Below are 23,353 nucleotides of genomic sequence, written 5' to 3'. Positions count from 1 at the left end.
GGCTGATGAGACAAAAAGATTTGAATGGACGACTAGCACGATGGAGTTTGAAACTACAAGGGTACAGATTTGTTATCGAACATCGTAAGGGTACAAAAAATGTAGTACCGGACATGCTATCACGTTTAGACATGGACGAAATTGATATTGACACAACACCCCTCATTGACTTTGATTCAGAAGAGTTCAAAAATCCAAATTACCTCAGCCTTATAGACACCATTGAACAAAATAAAGATCGACTACCTGATTTAAAGGTACAAGAAGGTGTTGTCTATAAACGGGTTAGGTTCAATACCATCGACATTGAAAACGAGGAGGCTTGTTGGAAGATATGGCTTCCAAGTAATCTGACCAATGATATAATCAAAAGGTCACACGAGATCAACACATGTCATGGTGGTATAGCCAAGACAATATGCAATATACGGCAATATTTCTACTGGCCTTCTATGGTCACAGAAATAAGAGACTTTATAAGCAATTGTGATACATGCAAGGAAATAAAACATCCTAAGCAAATTCTCAGACCACCTATGGGAAATGAAGTAATCACAATTCGGCCATTCCAAAAAGTTTACATTGACTTTTTAGGGCCGTATCCTCGGTCAAAGTCAGGCAAAAGTTTTATATTTATAGTTTTAGACCATAAAACCAAATTTGTTTTGCTTAAATCGATGACGAAAGCAACAGTCTCTCAAGTTAATAAATTCCTAGTTGAAGAAGTGTTTTACAAATTCGGAGTCCCCGAATATATCCACTCAGATAATGGTAAACAATTTACCTCTGAGGCCTTTAAAGAGCTACTGAAAATGTTTGGCGTACAACACATTCGTTCCGCAATACATGCACCCCAATCGAATGCAAGTGAGAGAGTAAATCAAACTATCCTTAGCAGCATTCGTAGCTATTTACAAACTGATCAGGCTAGGTGGGATGAAAAACTCCCAAAGATTGAATGTGCATTGCGTTCTACGATCCATGCTTCTACAGGTACAACACCATACTTCGCTTTAACAGGATACCAAATGATTACTCATGCAGATGCATACAAAATTTTGAAGAAATTAAATTCCTTAGAAGATGGTGAAACAGTATTACTGCCTAAATCGGATCAAATGCAAATATTGCATCATAAGATCAATAAAAAGTTACATGAAGCATACGAACGAAATTCTAGGTCATATAATAAAAGAAGTAGAGTTATTACCTACAAACCAGGCCAAGAAGTGTTCCGCAAGAATTTTGTGCAAAGCAATTTCGCAAAGGGGATAAACTCTAAGTTATGCAAACAATGGATTAAGTGTAGAATAAGAAAAGCACTAGGTAACAGTTTATATCAAATCGAAAACCTTAAAGGTGAACTAATAGGAACGATTCATGCACAGCACCTTAAGCAATAATATTAGAACAGGTTCTTATAAATAGTATTAGTCTTAATAACTAATTTCGGCACTAAATTTAATGCATTTAATTGTTGAAATGATAAGTTGAATATTGGGACCATTAAATATCCATAAAAGTACACGATTCAATATTCTCCTCCATTCAGCATTGCTGAAATTTGCCTGAAAGGGAATAAAACACATTAACGATTATAAACATAAAAAGTTATATTCGGATATGACAATGGAAAGGGAAATTAGTAATCAATTCTAAAAAAAACGTATCTTGTCATATTGTTCTTGGGGATACACATGCAGTATATACTATACAATACATAGATATCGATTCAGGTAACAATAATAAGTTACACACTAGTCCTTTAAATACTAAGTAAATATAGTCCTTCAAACGTCATAATTACTTCCCAAATGAATTTGACACTTCTATGAAACAAGAATGCACCTGTAAGAGAAAATAAAAACAAATTAAAATATGTGTTACAAATGTATACCAGTTGGAAATATACTTCCCTATTGTAAAACTTCTTCGCTCTTTTTTGTATACGAATTCCCTGTAAAATTTGTTCTCACTAACATCGTAATATAACTAACAGAATAATTCGATGATATTGTTCACTTTGTGAATATTTGCAACGGTTGTAAATACACCCATCACCACCGTCATTAATATACCTGTAAGAACATCAAACATTAAATAAATTCGTTGCCTCATAAACGTATGTATGTTGGTCCAAAATGATGTTTACCTCCTTAGTTGTTTTGTGACCATAAAAGCATACTTATCGGCAACAAATAGGTCGCCTAAAAGTTTACATGTCAATCATGATATAAGACAATTTGTTATAGTGAACACAAGCAACTTTATTGATACAAAAATATGTATAAAATCACACATTTTGTACCTTCTTTTTATTTCATTGGTCACAAATGCTGTAGAGTAATGTTTCAATTAGTACATACTGTTCTGGCACTGAGGTACCTAAAAAAAAAAAAAAAAAAAGTTACTATTAAAATCACATAAAAACAAAGATACTAATTGGATATATACTTACTTTCCTACATTTGATATTCATTAACAATTTTCTGGAACCAAACATATCGAAAATTTCTTTTCTTTATCCAGCAGTTACATAATAGGGTCAGAGGTCAGTTACATAATAGGGTCAACAGAAATGTTATCTTTAATATTCACAGCAATTTTTACCAACATCATATTTAAAATGTTGCCATTCACCATTGTGGTTAACCTGCCAGCAAGATAAAACAAAATTTGTTAAAATGAATTAACTAGAAAACACGCAAATAATCTTTTACCTTTCTTCAATTTTACAACCATAGACGATTTTTCTATAGCCATCTAAACTGACCTCAAATTTTACACAATCCACTGCATACACAACATCTTCCTTTTGGTGAATGAAGAATCATCTCTATTGATATGTAATACATCCATTGACTACATATCTACATTCATCTGTAGCAGCATCTACATTTCATTTTTCACAAACACAATAATAACTCATAATGCCTGGAAATAAAAAAATAGACTATCAGAGACATAAAATAACTCGTGTTCCTTTTGGAAAAATACTTTCCTTGTATATTGACAAGTTTGCTTTCCTGTATGTTGAACTTGTGATTACTTGATCTTTTGTTTATTGCATCAATGTTGTTGAATACAGACTCCAGTACTTGTTGCACCATGTCCACAGATATACAATACATCTTTTTACTGCGACCAAATATACCTGAAAGTATAATGTTATACACAACATTCTCAATACAAATTTATTCTCGATATTTACCTTTACATGCATGAATTTTATTCCCAACTCTTTTACGCTCCACATGCTACGCGAAAAGAGCTGGCTTTGTGACAGCCACAAACTGGCTGTGGTTTAATCAATATTACGGTAGCACCTTCATATATATTTTTCGTTAAATAATTTCTTTTCATTTCTTCTGTTTTAATTTTTTTGTGCTGCCAGTCAAATTGAGAAATGTAAACAAAGGGATTCCGCAGTGGATTTTTGACCTTTGTTATTTATCTGGGCGTAGCTACACCACAGTATATGATATGATGCATATTATACAGATGGCGTTAATTATTAGAAAAGCACCTTCAACATCGACGCAATAAAATGACTATTATAAACGGTTTACATATAGCCGGATTTTATACATCCAAACGTCAAATAAATCCTCATGAGAAAGGCTAACGCGGCAAAGATCTCTAACGCAAGTGCCGTTTAAATCTTGTAACCTTGTTGACAGAAATGATTGATATAAAATGGTCAATAATGCGTTTACATACACGTAATTGGATTTAGTAAATCTTTGGAGTTTCAAATGTCAATTTCATTGCTTAAAGTTAAGTCCTCCTAAGAAAAGGTTTAACTCGATAACGAGCTAGAATGTAAACACAGTTTAAGGACCATAATTATATGATATTCTTTTTTTGCCTTTAAAAAAAAAACCAAAATAAGCAAATTTGGAGTTTTAAGTCATAATTGTCACATTATTAATTGACTACAGATGTTCTTAGTGCAATTTTATGTTTACTTTTGGCGTTAAGATGACCAACAAGTGAATTTAAATTCAAGTCGATAAATCCAAAGAATAACAATAGAATCCAGTAATATTAAGGACAAATATATATTTTTGAATGTAAATAACGTTGGCTAATCTTATAAATATATAAAGCACATAATTATTATCTTCTAACATTTTTTTTGAATCGATATAGAATATAACCTAAAAAGTGCTACCAAGTTCACTAATCAAGAATCAATTGTTAGCGACAGCTGACACCGATAAAACCGATATCACAATATCACTATAATTACACCGAAAAGATCTCTCATCACTAGAAACCAACATGTGAGTTTCAACCTCAATAAAAGTCACCTTGAAATTTCTCGATTCATTTCAAAGTTGGTACTAGTGAAGATTAAGTTTCATTGAATAGTCATAAAATTAGAAACCATAATTTATAAGAATCCCTTAATTAGTAAATAATTTGAATTAAGAAGATTTGTATTTTTTAATGTCGTCCATATTATTGCTCTGAGTATTGTGGAAAAATAAAATATTGGCCATTTGACGATTTGATTACCGCGGTAATCGCCAAATGTCGGCAAAGACATGTTGATGATGATATCACATATTCAGAGCCCCACCTTAGAGCAGAGACATAGACATTCATAGAAATTGGACCATATGGACAATTTTTGGTTATGGAAGAAAAGTCCAAAATTGAACAACTTAATGAGTGAGTACTGTCAAGTAAGATAAGCAACAAGTGTCCTCTATTGAGATCTGGAATTGTTAAAAGTGCCACAAAATTTAATTGCCATTACCTCCATCTATACATCAAATTATCAACAAAAGAAAAAAATAATAAACCCCATCTTCATTTGAGCCACATCACTACACGTGGTTTATTTCACCTCTAATTTGAAAAAAATCTAATTTGATTAGAATGTATAGCATAAATTAAGGCATAAGTAATTCCGTTCGCTATGGAAACATTAGGATGTGTCATAAAAACCATAAAAATAGCTGAAAAGAAAAAAACCTGAAAATTTCAGAAAAAAATCAGTATAATTACAACAACATTTCGTAAAATTAACCTAAAAGAACCCACGTGTGAAATTTCTGAAGATTTTTAAAACCTAAAATTAAGAACATAAAAAAATAGAAATATATAAAAAGAAAATTTAAATAAGAAATAAGTAATGAAATATTAAAAAAAAAATATTATACAAACCTTGTACTTACAACAATTTTTAAAAATACAAAAAAAAAAAAAATATAGAAATATTCAAAACCATAAAAAATGTGCATGCCATTATAACCTATATAAAAATAGAAAAATTACATACATATATTTTTTACAGAATTTAGAAATTGTTGTAACTAATAAATATATGTACCCTATGATTATATAAGTCCCAATTGATTATTGCCACATAAATTACAAAAATTATATTTATATGAAATACCTGAAAAGTAAAAATAATAGTTTTGTTTTCTCGTAAAAATTTTATAAAAGAAAGCAAAAGCATAACAAAATTATGTTAATAATCAAAATAAATTAATTTTTTTGTTAATATTATAAAATGTTTTGAAATCTAACTTCATAATGGGTTGAATATTTGCTTGGTATGTGGTAAGTCGATTTTGGGGTATTTTCAAACAAAGATGATGGCGTGAAAATACCAAGGATGACTGAAAGATGTCATATGGGGAGGGCAAAAAGCCATCGAGGTTAAACACCAAAAACCTCAAAAAGATGGAAATCTACTCAGCATTTATTTTAAATTGAACAGTCAATAGGGGTATAAAATCAAATACATCCGTTTCCTTTTCTTTGTTTATTATTTTTTTTTTGTTTAATTTGAAAATTACTGTTACAAAAATAATCCAGATGGTACACAAATTTATATGTGCAGTAGAAGCGGAAAGAACCACACCCATTCCGGCGAGCTAAGCCGTAGCCCAACACCACTGTACCACCTCCGCTTAAAAGAAACTGTCACAACTATGATGTTTTTCCAAGTCATAAAGTCTACAATTTAGCTGACTTTGTTGCGGAGACGTTGCAATTGAATTCCGGAATCGATGTACTTTCGGGTTGCTGAACAACAACATGTGGTTTCTACCCGGGAGAAAAAGGCCTCTCTAACATATGTCCCAAACATATTTTGCAGCAAACAAATATATGTTTGCAACAGTCCCTAACGTAACATATATTAAGGTTCTGCAAACAAATATTTGTGTGGGTGCAAACAAATATTTGTTTGTGTGCAAATAAATATATGTTTGGGTGCAAACAAATATATGTTTCGGTGCAAATAAATATATGTATTGATAAAATATAAATACAAACCCAAAAGCCACAAAAAACATACACACATTTATAAATGGAGGTGGTTGCTAATTTTATTGAAATGCATAGGAATAGAAACAAATACAACAACATATGCATAGGTACATACAAAATTCCAAATACAAGAAACAGATAACAGTCTTTAATGAAAGAAAAAAATATACAGAAAAGACGTAAATAATAACGCAGTCCCATACTTTTAGAAAGAAAAATAAATAATAACTACTAAATACATATAAAATATAGAAACATCGTTGAACGCTTTTCCTTTATTTATGAAATAAAACACATTCTCTTCAAAATTGAAATCATCAACGGGAAACCGGTATCTGGAATCAAATGATTATATAATGTAATGAATAGGTACATCCATATTTCAAATATATGCATTATAAATTAAATGCGATTTCTTCTTTATCCAACAAAACAATGTATTTGGCATTTAATTTACTAACAACCATAATTTTTTAAGAAAACACAAAACACTGATTTATTCACTCACGTTACCTTCTTTACTCAACGATTGTCTTGAGTAAACTGAAGAAACAATTTTCTCTGCTGTCTTTCCCGCAAAAAGAACAAAAAATAATGCATGCCATTTTTTCTTATCCTCTACGCTTGCTAGGTTGATTAACTGTGAGTTGCAGAAAAAATGACTGCTTGTTGTAGAATAAATCGCATCAACAAAGAACGAAATACAAGTGTTTGTCAGCATACACACCACCAAAGCAAAAACAAACTTTTTCACCCTCCCGTCATCGCTACTACTTCGCCTATTGCACCATACACACAGCTCTTTATTTTAAAATAAGCGAGAGCTCTGCAGTTACTCTCTTTGTCAAAAATCCTCTCTCCACCCATAAAAATATGTTTTAACATAAAAAAATATGTTGGTACACAAACAAATAAAATTGAGATATATTACAAAATGTTGCCAACAAATATTTGTTTGGATCCAAACATATTTCTATTTCCAAACATATTTTCCTATACTGCCAAACTGCACTGCCAAATGAACCCTTTGTGTACGTGTGTAATTGACTAGTGTGTGGCATCCCTTCAATCCATTTTCTAAAATATATGTTTTCCTCCAAAAATTCGATTTTGAGTTGAAAATTTCCAATTGTTTAATTTTATCACAAATAGAAGTTGTTGTTTTCAAAAATTATTTGTTTGTCACTTGGAAAATAAACAAAATTCATCCGATTGAAAGGGGTTCATGTTCAAAATCAAAATCATTTTGATTTCTATCCTGCATAAAATATTCACACATACATTGACAAATGTTTCAAAATTTACTAATACTATTACAAATGCTGTCGTGCATGCCCATAGTGTATGGGCCGCATAACGTTATTTACAAAAACTAATTATTTTCATTTTGATGTGTTTTTTATTATTCTGTCCAAACAAAAATTAAAATTTCGAAACTTCAAAAATAGGGTTTTGGCCAAAAAGTTCCTGATTGAAACCTATGTGCAATGGCTTGTATTTTTATTGCACATTCAAAATGGAGTGCGTCCTAGCTGCGTGATGGAAAGGAAAATGGAGTGCTTTTCTTTCTTGTAAAATTCCTCCAGGAATTCATAGAAAAAGATGTACAGTATAATCTCGATAATCCGGACACCACATGTTTCGGCGGTGTCCGGATTATCGAATTGTCCGGATTACCGAGTAATAATAAAAGCATATAATTTTGTACGTTTAAATCATTAATAACGGACTTTTACTAGGTAATAACCTGACATATAAAGAAAACGAATTTATAATAAGCAAATATCACGAGTTGCGACCACTTTAAGACCGGTGTAGCTGCTCTGGCTACCAATTTTATTTCCTATATTCCTCCAGCGTAATTTAGGTGACATTTGCTGAGTATTTTTGTCATCTAAAACTTCTCTACTACTGGTATATATTTATTCATAGTTTTTTAAAGGACATAAATAAAATAAAAATAAAATAAACTTCGTAGCCCATGCACGTACATATATTGGTTTCCCTTATACATGGGGCATGATCCTCTTATGACTCGCGATATAATTCATTTGCACTCATCTCATTATGGTGAATATTTAGACATCTCTATTAACATCGACTAATGACTTCATCTCAAATGTTATAGCATACGAATAAGACAAAATGGAATTTAAATATGTCGATTGCATAATTACGATAAAGCAATATAATAATACTTAGTTACCGGTGATTTTGAATGTCTAAGAAAGAAAACAAAAGGGTAAATTTTTAATTTATTGAAATTCCAATATTATGTCTCTACTGGTTTCCTCATTTAGCTGTAAATCGCAATAAAAACTAAGCTGTTAATTCCTACGCTTTAAATGATTTAAATATTTCTAGGTGAAATACCATTGGGATACATTACATGCCCTCAAGGGACTTTCTCACTGATCTGATTGCTAATGAACCAATCCCTTTACAGGAAAGGAACACGCAGCATCAAATATTCAGAGAACAGGACTACCCAACATTAGTTTTTAAATACTTTTGCTTATAATATACTACATTATCAATGGTTGAACGATGGGAAAATCATTTGTCAGATTCAGATAGTTAATCACATATTGACTGTATGTATAACTGAGTTAACAATGGCTATCTAGAAAGAAACATTTAAATCTTATTTATACACCAATTGTTATTGCTAAGAACGAAAACGTCAATGAAATAAATAAGAATCTAATGTTCAAGATAGGAAAAAATAATGGTGTCCGGATTATCGAGGTAAGAAAAATTTGTGATGTCCGGATTACTGAGTCTACAATGTAAAAAATTCTAGTGTCCGGATTACAGCGTTGTCCAGATTATCGAGAGTATACTGTAATTGTACTGTACACTTGTACTGATGCAAACTTTTTCCTGTGTATGTTCTGAAACCCGATAACGAATGTTGTCATCCCAACTTTGAGTACTTGGTTCGAAACAACTCGATATCGAAAGAAACCGCTGTCGTGGGATTGCAATTGTGAACAGTAGGGATGACAAGGGGACATTTCTGAACTGAGAGTTCTATAATCTCGTACATAGCTCTTCTTACTCGGATTATTTTCTGAAGCACTCCCTTTTTGTTCAATGCTTCCCATAGTCCGTGTTTAGACACACAAATTTCTCGGAAAAGTAAATTCAGTTTTTAGACAATAGGGGGTATGAAAGAGTATTGAGGAACTCTTTCCTCTCCGCTCTCTCCCAAAAAACTCAATTTACTTTCCCGAGAAATTTGTGTGTCTAAACACAGACATATGGCATTTCTTCTGATAGTGTCAAAGGCTTCCTTAAAAACCATGGTAGAACAAACCAGGTAAAGTAAATACTACAACAAATACAACTCAACAACAACCACATAGAAATTTGTTTTTGTTTGTAAACGTTAGTGTCAACGTACATGTAAACAAAATAAAGAAATGTCTATAAATTATTGGAATTTGAAAAACTAATAATTTTTCACATTTCATTAAATATTTTGAAAAACATGAATAAAAACTCGTTATATTTTCAGTTTGAATGTTTCCATATCATTCCACTAAATGCATAATTTCTCGCAGAAAGTAGAATTCTTGCAAAAATGTTTGGGGTCGCTGGTAATTCATTGAAAAAAGAGAAGCTGTTTCAATCGTTTGCTTTTGAAAACAAAAAAGCACATGTTTATTAGGGCTTTATTCTTTTCAAGTTTAAGAAAATACCACACATATTAACAAATATTGTACCGCCTCTATAAGCGATGTTTTAGTGTGCGGCATGTCGTTTGGACCTGGAGGAGGTTACATGTCAATGATATGATGGAGTCTTAATATAGTTTTTTTTCTGATGAATAAATTTGTTCTTCAAAAAATATATATCCCTAATATACATCGAACATAGAAATAAATACATATATAAAATGTCGTATGGAATTTGACATTAACATTACAGCCCAGTTCAGTCAGCTGGGTATTGCTGCTACCTTTTCTTGTTCTACCATGCTTAAAAACGAGGAACAGTATTTACAGTGGCGTGCTATATGTAGATCTATTGTGACGAGTAGGGTGTTGGCCTGGTCCATTGTACAATAAAGCAGAGGTAGACCAGGTATGAAAATCGCTGAAAAATACAACCCTGCAGCCATGGCTTCAAACGTCAAATGGCATGGTACAATAATAAAGGTAGATGTATCTGCATAGTTAGCCAGTTTTACAAAAACGTTTAGAATTTAGAACTTCACTGTTTATATGTTAAAAGTACCAAATTGGGGTAAAATATAAAAATTACTTTAGGTAGACTCCAGAATATTGTTGCTAGAAAAGTGTTCAAAAATGGCAGTGAAAAAAATTTAATTTTTAATTGTAGTCTGAATTTCTTCCTCCCGAGTTGATGTGAGGTCGAATTAACTCTTATCCTTGTGCTTTGTTTCGTCTTTGTTGTTGTATTGTTTTTTATTTTGTTCAAGCTGGGAGAATTCCCAAACAACATGTAGGGCATGTGTTGTGTATTGTAGCAGCAATTCGAATCTTAACTAAGCGTTCTTCGATGGATGGGGGGGTGGTCTCCGAGTACATTATTCACGTTGTACCGTTCTACTACCTGCGGAAGTGCATTAGTGTGAATGATGTTGCCTCGTTAGTCTAGAAGTTCTCGCTTGTACTTTTTGGGACTTCTCTCTTCAGATCTTGAAGATCTATCCTAACGTGCCTGGATAGGGGACGCTACCAGTAGATCGTGACGGGGATGCTCTTGGCGGTAAAACCCAAGCAAGTACTGCATCGAAAACATCTTGTTGCGTTGATGATGATAACGGGAAAGTCTTCACCTCCTCATGAAGATGGTCAACTGGTGTCATGTCAAAACGAGAATATGTTCTGTAATTGGGTCTTTAAATTTCGTACGACAAAGCTCATGACGCTCATTTGCTAGTCCAATCGCCTATGCTGAAAAATTTTATCTGATTTCGCGTATTCAACCAGCTGGTATGAAGCGAGCGTCTGCAGCTCTGATGATTTTCCGTAAAATTCTTTTAGCTACCCGAGGATCTGAGGGAATGGGCAGCACTCTGAAGCGATGATTGGTATATTCTCTGAACCCTTGCGGTAAGTGGTTATGAAGTCGGGTGGTCTGCTAACGGAGATGATGATCGGAAGATGGCCTGAGATAAGGGAAATAACGAGTTGCCAGCTTTGTGTGATTATGTTCATTCGACTTATAAAGTCTACGATTTTGCTGACTTTGTTGCAAATGAATTGCAGGAATGTTGCATTTGCCGCTGAACAACAACATTTAGTGTTAGATGTCATTTTTAGGGAGTTAGTGGAAATGCCTCGTATTCCGACGACGAAGTTGGACACACTCTGGGAGATGATCTGGTGCAGCAACCAATAACATAACTCCTATGGCGGTAGTGCTGGAGGCACACGGTGCTCTTGAATCAAATTTAAATGGAAGGTGCTTACACCTGGGAAGTTTTTGCGGATTCTGAAACTACAATGTTCATAGATGAGAAAAATAAAAAAACTAACAAATCGCCGGAGCGCTTTTTAAATAAATCGCGATTCAAGTTGACATTTTTACGGGTTGTTTAGGTTTTCACGATTTTCCTTAGAAACCGCAAGTCCTATCAAAATGAGACTGAAGAAAATGTTGTAGCTATGAAAGTTCTCTATAAGATAAAACTTTATGGTACTTTCGTAGGTTTTATCATTTTTGAGATATTGAAGTTCAAATTGGACAATGCACTCACTGTATCGCCCCCTTATAAAACAATGTCCTGAAGGGTGCGCCTTAACTAAATTTTAATAGCTGTGTTCCTTTACTTACCTGAGGTTACCATTTTTACCATTTTTAACCTGCAAAGCGTTCCTTAACCCCGAAAAGTGGCAAAACTGGAAGCAATTTTTAAGAAAGTGAGAGTGGAGAGAGAGCGAAAATGGCTTTCTCTTCTACCACAGGCTACCAGCAAAATTTCTACAGGTAAAAATGGCAGAACTGATTTTTCGACTTTTGTTTGACGATTATTTCACAATGAAAAAAAAGTACGAAAAACAGAAGAAAAAGTCGAACGCTGACAAAACTAAATTAAAAACTGTGAAATAAAAGACGAAAATTGACTTTTTATGTTTCTTTTTGACATTGCTGCCAGATCTACCATTTTTCCGTTCCTTTACTTTTCTGGTAAAAATGTTCATGAGAGAGCAATTTTGACACTTTTCTCTTTTACCACCCTAACCATTAAAAAAGTAAAGGAACAAAGCTAATGAAATCCGCTTACGCAGGGGAAGTTTTCATGAATTCTGAAACAGCAATGTTCATAGATGAGAAAAATCCGAAAACAAGAAAAAATCGCATGCAAAATTCACATTTTTAGGTGTTTTTTAGGTTTTCACAATTTTGCTTGGAAACCGCAAGTCCAATCGAAATGGAGCTAAAGAAAATGTTGTAGCTGTGAAAATTCTCTACAGGACTGAGGTTTATGATTTGTTCTTAGGCTGTACCATTTTTGAGATAAAGAAGCTCAGTTTACATTTTTAGTTTTTTTTTGTTAGGGTTTCGCGATTTTGCTTGAATACGGCAAGTCTTATCGGCATGGGACCTGAGAAAATCGTATATCTGTGAAAATTCTCTACAAGACTGGCTTATGTAATTTTTCCTAGGTTGAACCATTTTGTTAGATATATAAGTTTATGTTGGGAAATTACAGTCATGACATTGTTTTATAAAGAGACGATACATAATTGAAATTGAATTGTCCCATATTCAACTTCTATATCTCAAAAGTTGTAAAACCTACGAAAATATCATTAAGGTCAATCTTGTAGAGAATTTTGATAGCTACATTTTGTTTGTTCCCATTTTGATAGGACTTGCGGTTTCCAAGCAAAATCGCAAAAACCTAAACAACGCCTAAAAATGTCAACTTGAATCGCGATTTATTTAAAAAGCGCTCCGGCGATCTTTTTTAGTTTTTTGGTTTTTCTCATCTATGAACATTGTAGTTTCAGAATCCGCAAAAACATCCCAGGTGTAAGCACCTTCCATTTAAATTTGATTCAAGAGCACCGTGGGCAGTTAAGACCAGAACAGCCTCGGAATTGCACCCATTCTCAACATACGTTACATCTAACCGATGTTGACAGATGGTGGATGTGGATCTGGGAAACTGGACAGATCCATGGCCCGGGTTTCTACTCTATCACGGCACTAATAAAAGAGCTCGCAGCAGGCATTCCGGGAGAAGTCCTATATTCGCCTTCTGCTAAATTACGGTTAGTAGTAATTCGAATTTGAATTCGAGTCGGTGTCATTGTAGTTCTTCTTAACATACCTACAGATTATTATCATTATTACTTGCGCATTACGTCAATTGAGATATTTATTGGTTTGTTTTCAAAAAGAATTACAACAATTCAGACCAGTTTCATTAATTGCAATGCCTCAGTTCAATATATCGGTTATTTTTGCTGCAAGTTTCTTTGTTTTCATATCTTGTAGCTGTGTTATTTAATTTTTTAAACCTATTGCATTTCGTATATCTTATTTACCTTATTCGTTTTTTTTTCTGGTTACCTATACAAATTTTCTATTATACAGTATGCAAAGCTCATATTCGTACACCCCTCTAGGTGTACGAATGCGAACTTTGCCACCCACACAGGCGCCATCTATACCTAAATGACGGAGTAAATTAAAAAAAAAATAGTTTTTTTTTGATTATTAAATCTTTCTTCATTATAGTAATTCCCATCATTTGTTTTTATTTGCATATGAAATATGATATTAATAACGATTTTATTAATTTTTGAAGCGTGTACGAATATGAACTTTGCTTACTGTATGTATTTCTAGGACTTTATTCATTTATCCAAGATTGAATAACAAGTAGCATCAACAGATTTCAATCAAAGTATTTAATGTCAAATCCAATTAGGCTTTTGGAATATAAATTTCAACGGTGATTTCTCTAATGTTCTGGTGTTACTTGTTCATGGCCGTAACGAGGGAAGATGTCAATTGGGATTTCATTGCTGATGGTTTGCTTTGAAACAATAGTGACAGGTGTAGCAGCAAGGGACTGTTAATATTGCTCTCAAACGTTTTAAGTAGAAATGAAGATAGGCGTATGGATCTGTCGTCTTTGAGTTCTGAGTTACTAGGTTTTCTAGCCGTGGAATTGTAAGCTATATTCACTTCCCTTCACAGTAGAGGTATGTAGGAATGGGATCTCCAAGACCTCGAATGTACATGGAGAAATATTAGGAAAATATATTAACACACAAATTCCTATTTGCTAGTGTGCTTTGAAAATAAATTTGCAATTTGGTATGTCTTACAAATATTTACTATACATGTACTTATGGTATATAGTTTATATAGCCCATAATTAAAATGTTATAAAAAGACAACTACTAGTCTAATGCTAAGTTTACATTTACGAAATCCACTCGATTTGAACTGTCAATTCTATAGCTCAAACGTCAAATGAAATCTCATCTGGATTTCATTTGACATTTAACCTATGGATTTGACAGTTGAAAACGAGTGGATTTCGTAAATGTAAACCAATCATAGTTGTCCATAAATCTTTGAAAATGTTGATATGTATGTAGTTCATTCTGTGGACTTAAATGTATTCAAATTGTTCTTAAATATCTTTTAAATTCTAGTTATTAAAAATATTGGTCTAGACATACACAAAAAAATGCCGAATATTCTATTATTATATCGTGCATTTTATTAGACTCGCCTAGAGACTAGACTTAGAATAACAATTTAATTTCTTTAAACTAGATTTGTTCAAAGTACGTTGACAATTTAATGATTCGTATGGTGGTTAATGCTAATGAAATATACACGTTTTAAATGCACAACAACAACAGACAATGCAGAGTGCATTGACTTAGTTTTAATGCTAGGTATAAACAATAATATTTGGCAGACTGTTTTGAATATGAATTTATAAATGTGCCAAGAAACAGTTGCATTTATTCTAAGAATAATCAAGAATGAATTATTTTGATTTCTTTGTTGAATATTTAGTCTTATACAGTTGAAGAAAAGAAATTTCTAAATTTTGTTATTGATTTTAGGGAGATCTTTATGGATAAAAATCAAATGTCCTTCGTTTGTAATTGCATCAGTTGAGAACGACTGGACCAATTTCGATAATTCTTTTTTTGAAATATTCGTCATAACCCAACTTAGGTTTTTATGCAAAGAAAATTTGACCACACCCACTTTTACGCCCACTTTTGGCTATAAAAATGCTATATTTACAATAAGTACGAATGTTTCGGCTTGGAAATTAATTGCGCGACAATTGTGGTTGTGCCTCCGACCAGGACCGCTTTTTAAAATAACCCAGCAAACCAATCGTACCGACATCTTAACGAAATCGGAACAAAATTCGGACGATACGTCCGATGTCTTATCCGAAATCGTAACGATATCTTAACGAAAGTTGTATGAAGTGGTTGACCTAATTTCGGAACGAAATGTCGGAGCGACATCGTATCGATTTCGTAACGAAATCTGAAGAAAATTCTTGGGAAATTCGGAAAGGAAATTTCTTTCCGACATTCGTTCCGAAATCGGAACGAAATCGGTACAAAATCTGAACTATTTCCGCACCGAAAAATCGTTTAGAAACCGGAACGAAATCTGAACGACGTTGCTTCCGAAATTGTTCAGACGTGTCGGACATCCGACATTTGGTTTGCTGGGATGTTACATGTTAAACCACATCAATATATTTTGACAGGAAGTGAATGCACCAGCTTGTCTTTTTAGATAACCTACAATTCGGATCATGTGTATGAATACATACAGTGCTGCTCAAAACATTTTCAACTGAAATGACTAGTTCAAAGTCCATATTTACATTAGGCAATTTTCCTTGCGGCAATTGTCAGTTTGAAGCAGAGAGAGGTGAGACATGTGGTAACCCTTTGCCTCTCAAAACCCTCTCTCACCGACAAACTGGCAATTGCCGCAAGGAAAATTGCCTAATGTAAATATGGACATATTTTATATAGTTCTGAGGTAGTTTGTGGATATGAAATGCAAATATTTTTGTAGATTGATTGTTTATTGGGTCCTTTTTAAAGATTTAAAAATTATTTGCCAAAATTGCACTTATTTTACAAAAATATACAAAACAAACCTCGAACTCACTTCTGGTTCTGCTCAAAACATTTGCAACTGAGAAAATTTGATTCAAAATCTGAAGAAATTATTTTTGTTTTGATAATATACTGTGAGTTTAACATTTTATTTATTATCTGGAGATATTGTTAAGGAAATCAGTTAACTAAATAAATTAATATATCCTTCTAAGGATTATTGTTAAATACCAAGGTTTTATTCGATATTTAATAGTCTAGAGTCCCGGAACCTCCTATATAAATTTAGATTACTTAACATGTTTGCAATAATGACTAGTTTTACGAGGCTATATATACGTTTAAAAGCGGTATTATGCCAAAGCACCCCGTTATACGACAGTTCTGGTGTGTACGTGGTGGGATTTCGACATGATATCTGTCCGGTTAGTTCTTAGCTCTGATAAATAGCTCTACCTTATGCATCCAGTACCATTTCTGTCCACAAAAATACTATAAAACACCTTCTACATGTTGGGCCAAATTTTTTGTATAAGGAGACAAATTCTATTATCTTTTGTCCTGGTGATCAAGTAGATTTTTCAAGTCATATAACTTAAATATCGATTTAAATCGACGAGAAGTATTCGGTTTCAATACTTCAAAAACAATACCATACATTGTTTTGCAAAATTTCTATGAAAAATTCCAATTTTCCTGGAAATTACTGTTTTCCCAAAATTTGGTATACCGGTATCCTTGGTATGTATTTGAGGGGTTTGTATAGATTTATTGGTGTCAAGTCTTATTTTAACATCAGTTGATGACCTCTGAGAGATCAGCTTAATAATCGTATAATTATTTGATCATCCCCTGCAGGAGATGTTGTTGTCCTTACACCTTCTTCCAATCTTATGGCAATTTCAGTTCTTTTTACGTGGTATCCAGAGATCTGTTTTAGATATTGTGCTGTTCCTATGTTTATTTTTGGACTTCAGCAAAGCTTTGATATAAATTTCTGGCCATAATTTAAGTTTTTCTTAAAAATTAGGCATGTCTTGTTTTCGGCATACTTGTCTGTCAAAAGAAAACATAGGTGGGATAATAAAATATACTCTTCATTAAATAATTTGCCCCCATCTTCTGGTTAAAAAATCTGATGCCAATCAATACAAAAATCTTGTCAAAAATGAACTAATAGATAGATATTCGTACCACGGAGTTGCAAATGTTTTGAGCAGGCTAAAACATGTGTTCCTGCGATAATTCACACATGTTTGTAACAGAAGTGTTCATAACTGAATAATCATTTTTAAATCTTGAAATGTTTCCCCAGCGATTTTAGCCACAATGTCCGATGGCCTCAAGAGGTTTACATCAGTATGTATTGTGTTTACCAATATTCGGTTGTTTAACACTTTTATTATACTGCAAACATAAGAACGGTTGATACTAAACCACTTTCCGAGTGAATATTTTACAATTTAAATTTTTATATGAGGGATTTTTTTTGATTTGAGGGTATAATGATATTTCCCCAGACCACGGGAAAAGTGGTAGGAGATGGCACCCTGTTAGGATAACAAATGCAAATTCCTTCTAAAATTACACTACCATGCCCCAAAAAACAAATTTAAGTCAAAAGTACATCTAATTAAAACCGATAACACTAAAATTTTTAATAATATTCAGTCGCTGCTTTTGTTTTGCATTCCCCATTCTCAAGGATCAGCCAATATTGTTGTTGTTGTTACCCCATTCAACTGAAAAGTACAGAAACAACTTGTTCTTGTGCTCTCTGTGCATAACAATGAACAACCGGACACAAAATATTACATTTTAAAAAAATGTTAACGGATCCAAGAATTGAATTAATGCGTAATCCTTAATTTGCTGCTTTTGATATGCACAACACTGTATATATAACCACGTTAAACTAGTAATTTGTTTAAGTTTTTTACAGAATAGGCACCCTGCCCCCCTATTCAGTAACTTTTTAACAACTTTACTCATTGCTTATTTTACAACAATTTCATTTGTTTGTTTTGTAGTTGTTACAAAAACAAAAGAAATTTGAACGACTTTTTGATCGATAAAAGATACAGAATAGGCCTACTGATCAGCCTAAGTAATCTAAATTCATATAAGAGGTTCCGGGGATATTAAATATCGAATAAAAAATATATTAATTTATTTAGTTAACTGGTTTCCTGAACAATGTCTCCAGTTAATAAATAAAATGTTAAACTCAAAATATATTATCAAAACTAAACAAATTTTGAATCAAATTTTCTCAGTTGCAAATGTGTTGAGCAGAACCGAAAGTAAGTTCGAGATTTGTTTTGTATATTTTTGTAAAATAAGTGCAATTTGTAGCAAATTAATTTTTAAATCTTTAAAAAGGACCCAATAAACAATCAATCTACAAACATATTTGCATTTCAAATCCACAAACTACCTCAATGGGCCTATTCTGTAACTTTTTAGCGACAGTCGATATTGTTATTTTTTCGTGAAACTATATTTAAAAAATATAGAAAACCCAGATCGAACCTGACAAAATTGCGAATTTTTAGTACTTTCAACTTTAATTACGTAGTTAGGATAGGCCATTTTCATAATCTACTGGGTTTTTTTTTTTTTATTAGCTCTTTCCCAGTACCTTGATAGGGTTTGTACGTTTTTGTCTGATTGGGGAATTAAAATTAATGTTTCAAAATGTCAAGCAATATGCCTAAGAAATGCATCGGGTAAATGTAAATACTATGTTGTGCCCCAAAGTAAAAATTTAAAATTGTGTCTTAATGGCCAAGAAATTCCTTTCGGCGAAAATTTTAAGTATCTGGGTGTAAACTTTTCTAAATTAATGAAATTTAATGTGCATGCTCGCCTTGTTCTCAAGAGAGCCAATGGAGTGAAAGCAGCCTTTTCTTCATTGTTTAATAATAAGTTTCTCCCGGAAGAAACAAAACTTTTGATATATAAAGTTAGTATTCGTCCAATTTTATTATATGCGTTTTCAATTTGGTTCGGTATATCCCCAACGGTTATGAATGAATTTTCTATCTTTGAAAGAAAAATTTTACGTATGTGTGTAAACCGAAATTTCGAGTCACTTAATAGACGATACAGCAATTGTTTTATCTATGAAAAAGCAAATGTTGTACCCCTTCCTATGTATGCAATGAATAGGATAGCAACTTTTATTTCACGTTTATCGCTTTCACCAAATCCGCTCATCGCAGATATCTTGGCTAATCAGACAGCTTTCAATTGGTCTAACACGTACTATATTTCACCTCTTGGACTTACTGAGGCGGATTTGGAAGCAAATTCTCCTTCTGGCTTACCAAATTTTTATTTAAAGGCATTAGCAGGCACCCATAGGGGTTAATAGCTAGTTTTATGTTAATACACTCTTTGTATTCTCTTAGATTTAAGGATTAGTTTTAAGATTTAGTTTGTAAGTCATAGTTTTTAAGTCTAATTTTTGGGGAAGAACTCCCCTTGTTCTGTTAACGCCGGGAGCAAGCGTTTTCTCTTTTATTGTAAACATATATAATGATTGTTTAACTGCTGATTTTAATAACATGGGTTATATTCTTTTTATCGGTCATTAAAATAATACATTCCAGTTTTAAGTACCTCCTTTATAACGTTTCAAATACATTGATTTTGTTAAAAAGTCTCAATAAAAATAAACTAAACTAAACTAAACTATCAAAACTAAACAAATTTTGAATCAAATTTTCTCAGTTGCAAATGTGTTGAGCAGAACCGAAAGTAAGTTCGAGATTTGTTTTGTATATTTTTGTAAAATAAGTGCAATTTGTAGCAAATTAATTTTTAAATCTTTAAAAAGGACCCAATAAACAATCAATCTACAAACATATTTGCATTTCAAATCCACAAACTACCTCAATGGGCCTATTCTGTAACTTTTTAGCGACAGTCGATATTGTTATTTTTTCGTGAAACTATATTTAAAAAATATAGAAAACCCAGATCGAACCTGACAAAATTGCGAATTTTTAGTACTTTCAACTTTAATTACGTAGTTAGGATAGGCCATTTTCATAATCTACTGGGTTTTTCCCATAATTTTGAAAAAAAAAAATTGAATTTAGTTGCACAGTGTAATATTATCAAAGAATTTTAGTTTTTTATATTATAACCTTTTGCAAGGTTAACCTTCTTAATGAGGATTTATTTGACGTATACGCAAAGGAATTGACATTTGATACCCAGTGGGTTTGTTAAATCGGATTATATATAAACGTGCGATAAATAACATAAACAAATTTATTTAAAAACTCAAAATGTCCCTAAAAATAGATTGAATGTGATATAGGCATCTGAGTGGCAAATGTTTTGAGCAGCACTATATATTCAAAATTATATAGAAATTCAAAATTATTTGAAATTACATTACTTACATTAAAACGCGCCCCTTGTATTTTGCATATTAACACATAAATTATTGTAAATTCGTGAGAACATTATTAGATATGCCTTTTTTGTTTTACATACAGACAGGATCTGACAAACTGGACTTCGGTAATGTAAAACCAGATGTTAAATTGTTTTTAATGTAAAATGATTAAATATATATATTTTATTGATCATCTGACTACTGAAAAGGTTTATTGAAATGTTAAACTTTTTAGTGATTTCTGGCCTGTTCCCGTACTTTATAAAGTGGTAAAAGTCGTAAACGATTTTCATAAAAATGTGTAAAAGTGGTAAAAATTGTAAAAACATTTTAGTTCTGGAACAGAGCTTTCATTGTATCCATTGGAAGATATTAGCCCTATTTTAAAATAATATAAAATATATTAAAATACTAATAAAAATATTATTATATTATACATAAGTAAAAAATCAATGCTAATAATTATTTTGGATTAAACCAGTTATTACTGCCATTTTAAATTAATTTATTCTGCGAATTAAATATTTATATATATAAAAATTCATTTGTCTTAATAGAACAGGTCCCTTTGTTTATGATCAGTTTAATTTATATTTTGTAGAAAAACAGATCACTGACTCTTGAATTAGGGTCATCGATAAATCCTCTTTAACACCTTAACTTTTAATTCCGTCATAATTCTATCACTCCTTGGCATTTTTAAACATGTTAACGAATGATCTTTCTAACTCTGTTTTTCTACCAAAAGTATATTTTCATCTTTGAATGTATTAACGTCTTCGTCGTAATATTTCAAAACAATCCTCGAACAGCCCTTAAACTAAAAATGTTATACCAATGTTAGTCACTACTTTCGACTATCATTGCCACCGGCCATTTAAGTTGGCCACCGACGTATCACGGTGCTCTTGAATCAAATTTAAATGGAAGGTGCTTACACCTGGAAAGTTTATGCGGATTCTGAAACTCCAATGTTCATAGATGAGAAAAATCAAAAAACAAAAAAATCGCCGGAGCGCTTTTTAAATAAATCGCGATTCAAGTTGACATTTTTAGGGGTTGTTTAGGTTTTTGCGATTTTGCTTGGAAACCGCAAGTCCTATCAAAATGTGAATAAAGAAAATATTGTAGCTATCAAAATTCTCTACAAGATTGACCTTAAATATATTTTCGTAGGTTTTAAAACTTTTGAGATATAGAAGTTGAAATTGGGACAATTCAAATTCAATTCAATTATGTATAGTCTCCTTATAAAACAATGTCATGACTGCAATTTCCCAACTTAAACTTATATATCTAAAAAATTGTACAAGTTAGGAAAAATTCTATAAGTCAGTCTTGTAGAGAATTTTCACAGCTATAAGATGTTCTCAGGTCCAATGCCGATAAGACTTGCCGTATTCAAGCAAAATCGCGAAACCCTAACAAAAAAACCTAAAAATTTAAACTGAGCTTCCTTATCTCAAAAATGGTACAGCCTGAGAACAAATCATAAACGTCAATCTTGTAGATAATTTTCACAGCTACAACATTTTCTTTAGCTTCATTTCGATTGGACTTGCGGTTTCCATGCAAAATCGTGAAAACCTAAAAAACACCTAAAAATGTGAATTTTGACCGCGATTTATTTAATAATCCCTACAGCGATTTTTTCTTGTTTTTGGATTTTTCTTATCTATGAACATTGCTGTTTCAGAATTCACAAAAACTTCCCATGTGTAAGCGGTTTTCATTAAAAGTTAGTTAAGGCGCATCCTTCATGACATTGTATTATAATGGGGCGATACAGTCAGTGCATTGTCCCAATTTGAACTTCAATATCTCAAAAATGGTAAAATCTACGAAAATACCGTAAAGGTCAATTTTGTAGAGAATTTTCATAGCTACAAAATTTTCTTCAGGCTCATTTTGATTGGACTTGCAAAATCGTGAAAACCTAATACCCTAGACAGACGGCAGCGTTTATTTGCATTAATAACTGTATTTAATTTTGGCCTGACAGACGACAGTTTCTGCATTTACGAAACAGCTGATTGCTGTTTTGTTGTTGTTTGCAATGTATTTTTTGTTTTCCTTGTGTCTCAGAGCATGAATATGCTCTCTCCTCCATATGAATATGGGCTCTCTTCTACGGCATTGCCATATTGAAATACCTAAATGCCTTTTAAATGCAGCTCGATTTTGTGCATTAAGAATGTGGATAATGCACGAATTAATTTGAATTAAGGCAGTTAATGCAAATTAACGCTGCCGTCTGTCTAGGGTATAAAACACACCTAAAAATGTCAACTTGAATCGCGATTTATTCAAAAAGCGCTCCGGCGATTTTTTTGTTTTTTGATTTTTCTCATCTATGAACTTCCCAGGTGTAAGCACCTTCCATTTAAATTTGATTCAAGAGCACCGGGGTATTTTTTAAAGTTTTTGGATAAACGTTATATCGCTGTGACAAAATCACCAGGAGTACCTTCGGCAAAAATTTCAAATCGATCTTCGAAAAGGCAATAAATTGTAATGAAGCGAACATTTTGAACTTTTGTTACGA

At 32.4% G+C, this 23,353-nt stretch overlaps 1 long non-coding RNA gene across 1 annotated transcript; it reads right to left on the bottom strand.

The window, feature by feature from the left end:
* Positions 1-1,595: 1,595 nt before the first annotated feature.
* LOC141398023 (uncharacterized) lies at positions 1,596-3,452 on the bottom strand. The gene is made up of 6 exons (XR_012411592.1): positions 3,212-3,452; positions 2,721-3,154; positions 2,459-2,653; positions 2,309-2,385; positions 2,153-2,207; positions 1,596-2,078 (listed from the first exon to the last, which is right to left on the bottom strand). It is a non-coding gene; the product is annotated as an uncharacterized lncRNA (long non-coding RNA).
* Between the last annotated feature and the right edge of the window lie 19,901 nt (positions 3,453-23,353).

This window comes from Musca autumnalis, unplaced genomic scaffold (genome assembly GCF_047663935.1).
Source record: "Musca autumnalis isolate F117 unplaced genomic scaffold, ASM4766393v1 scaffold_3, whole genome shotgun sequence".
Lineage (NCBI taxonomy): Eukaryota > Metazoa > Arthropoda > Insecta > Diptera > Muscidae > Musca > Musca autumnalis.
This window is presented reverse-complemented; position numbering and strand designations above follow the sequence as displayed.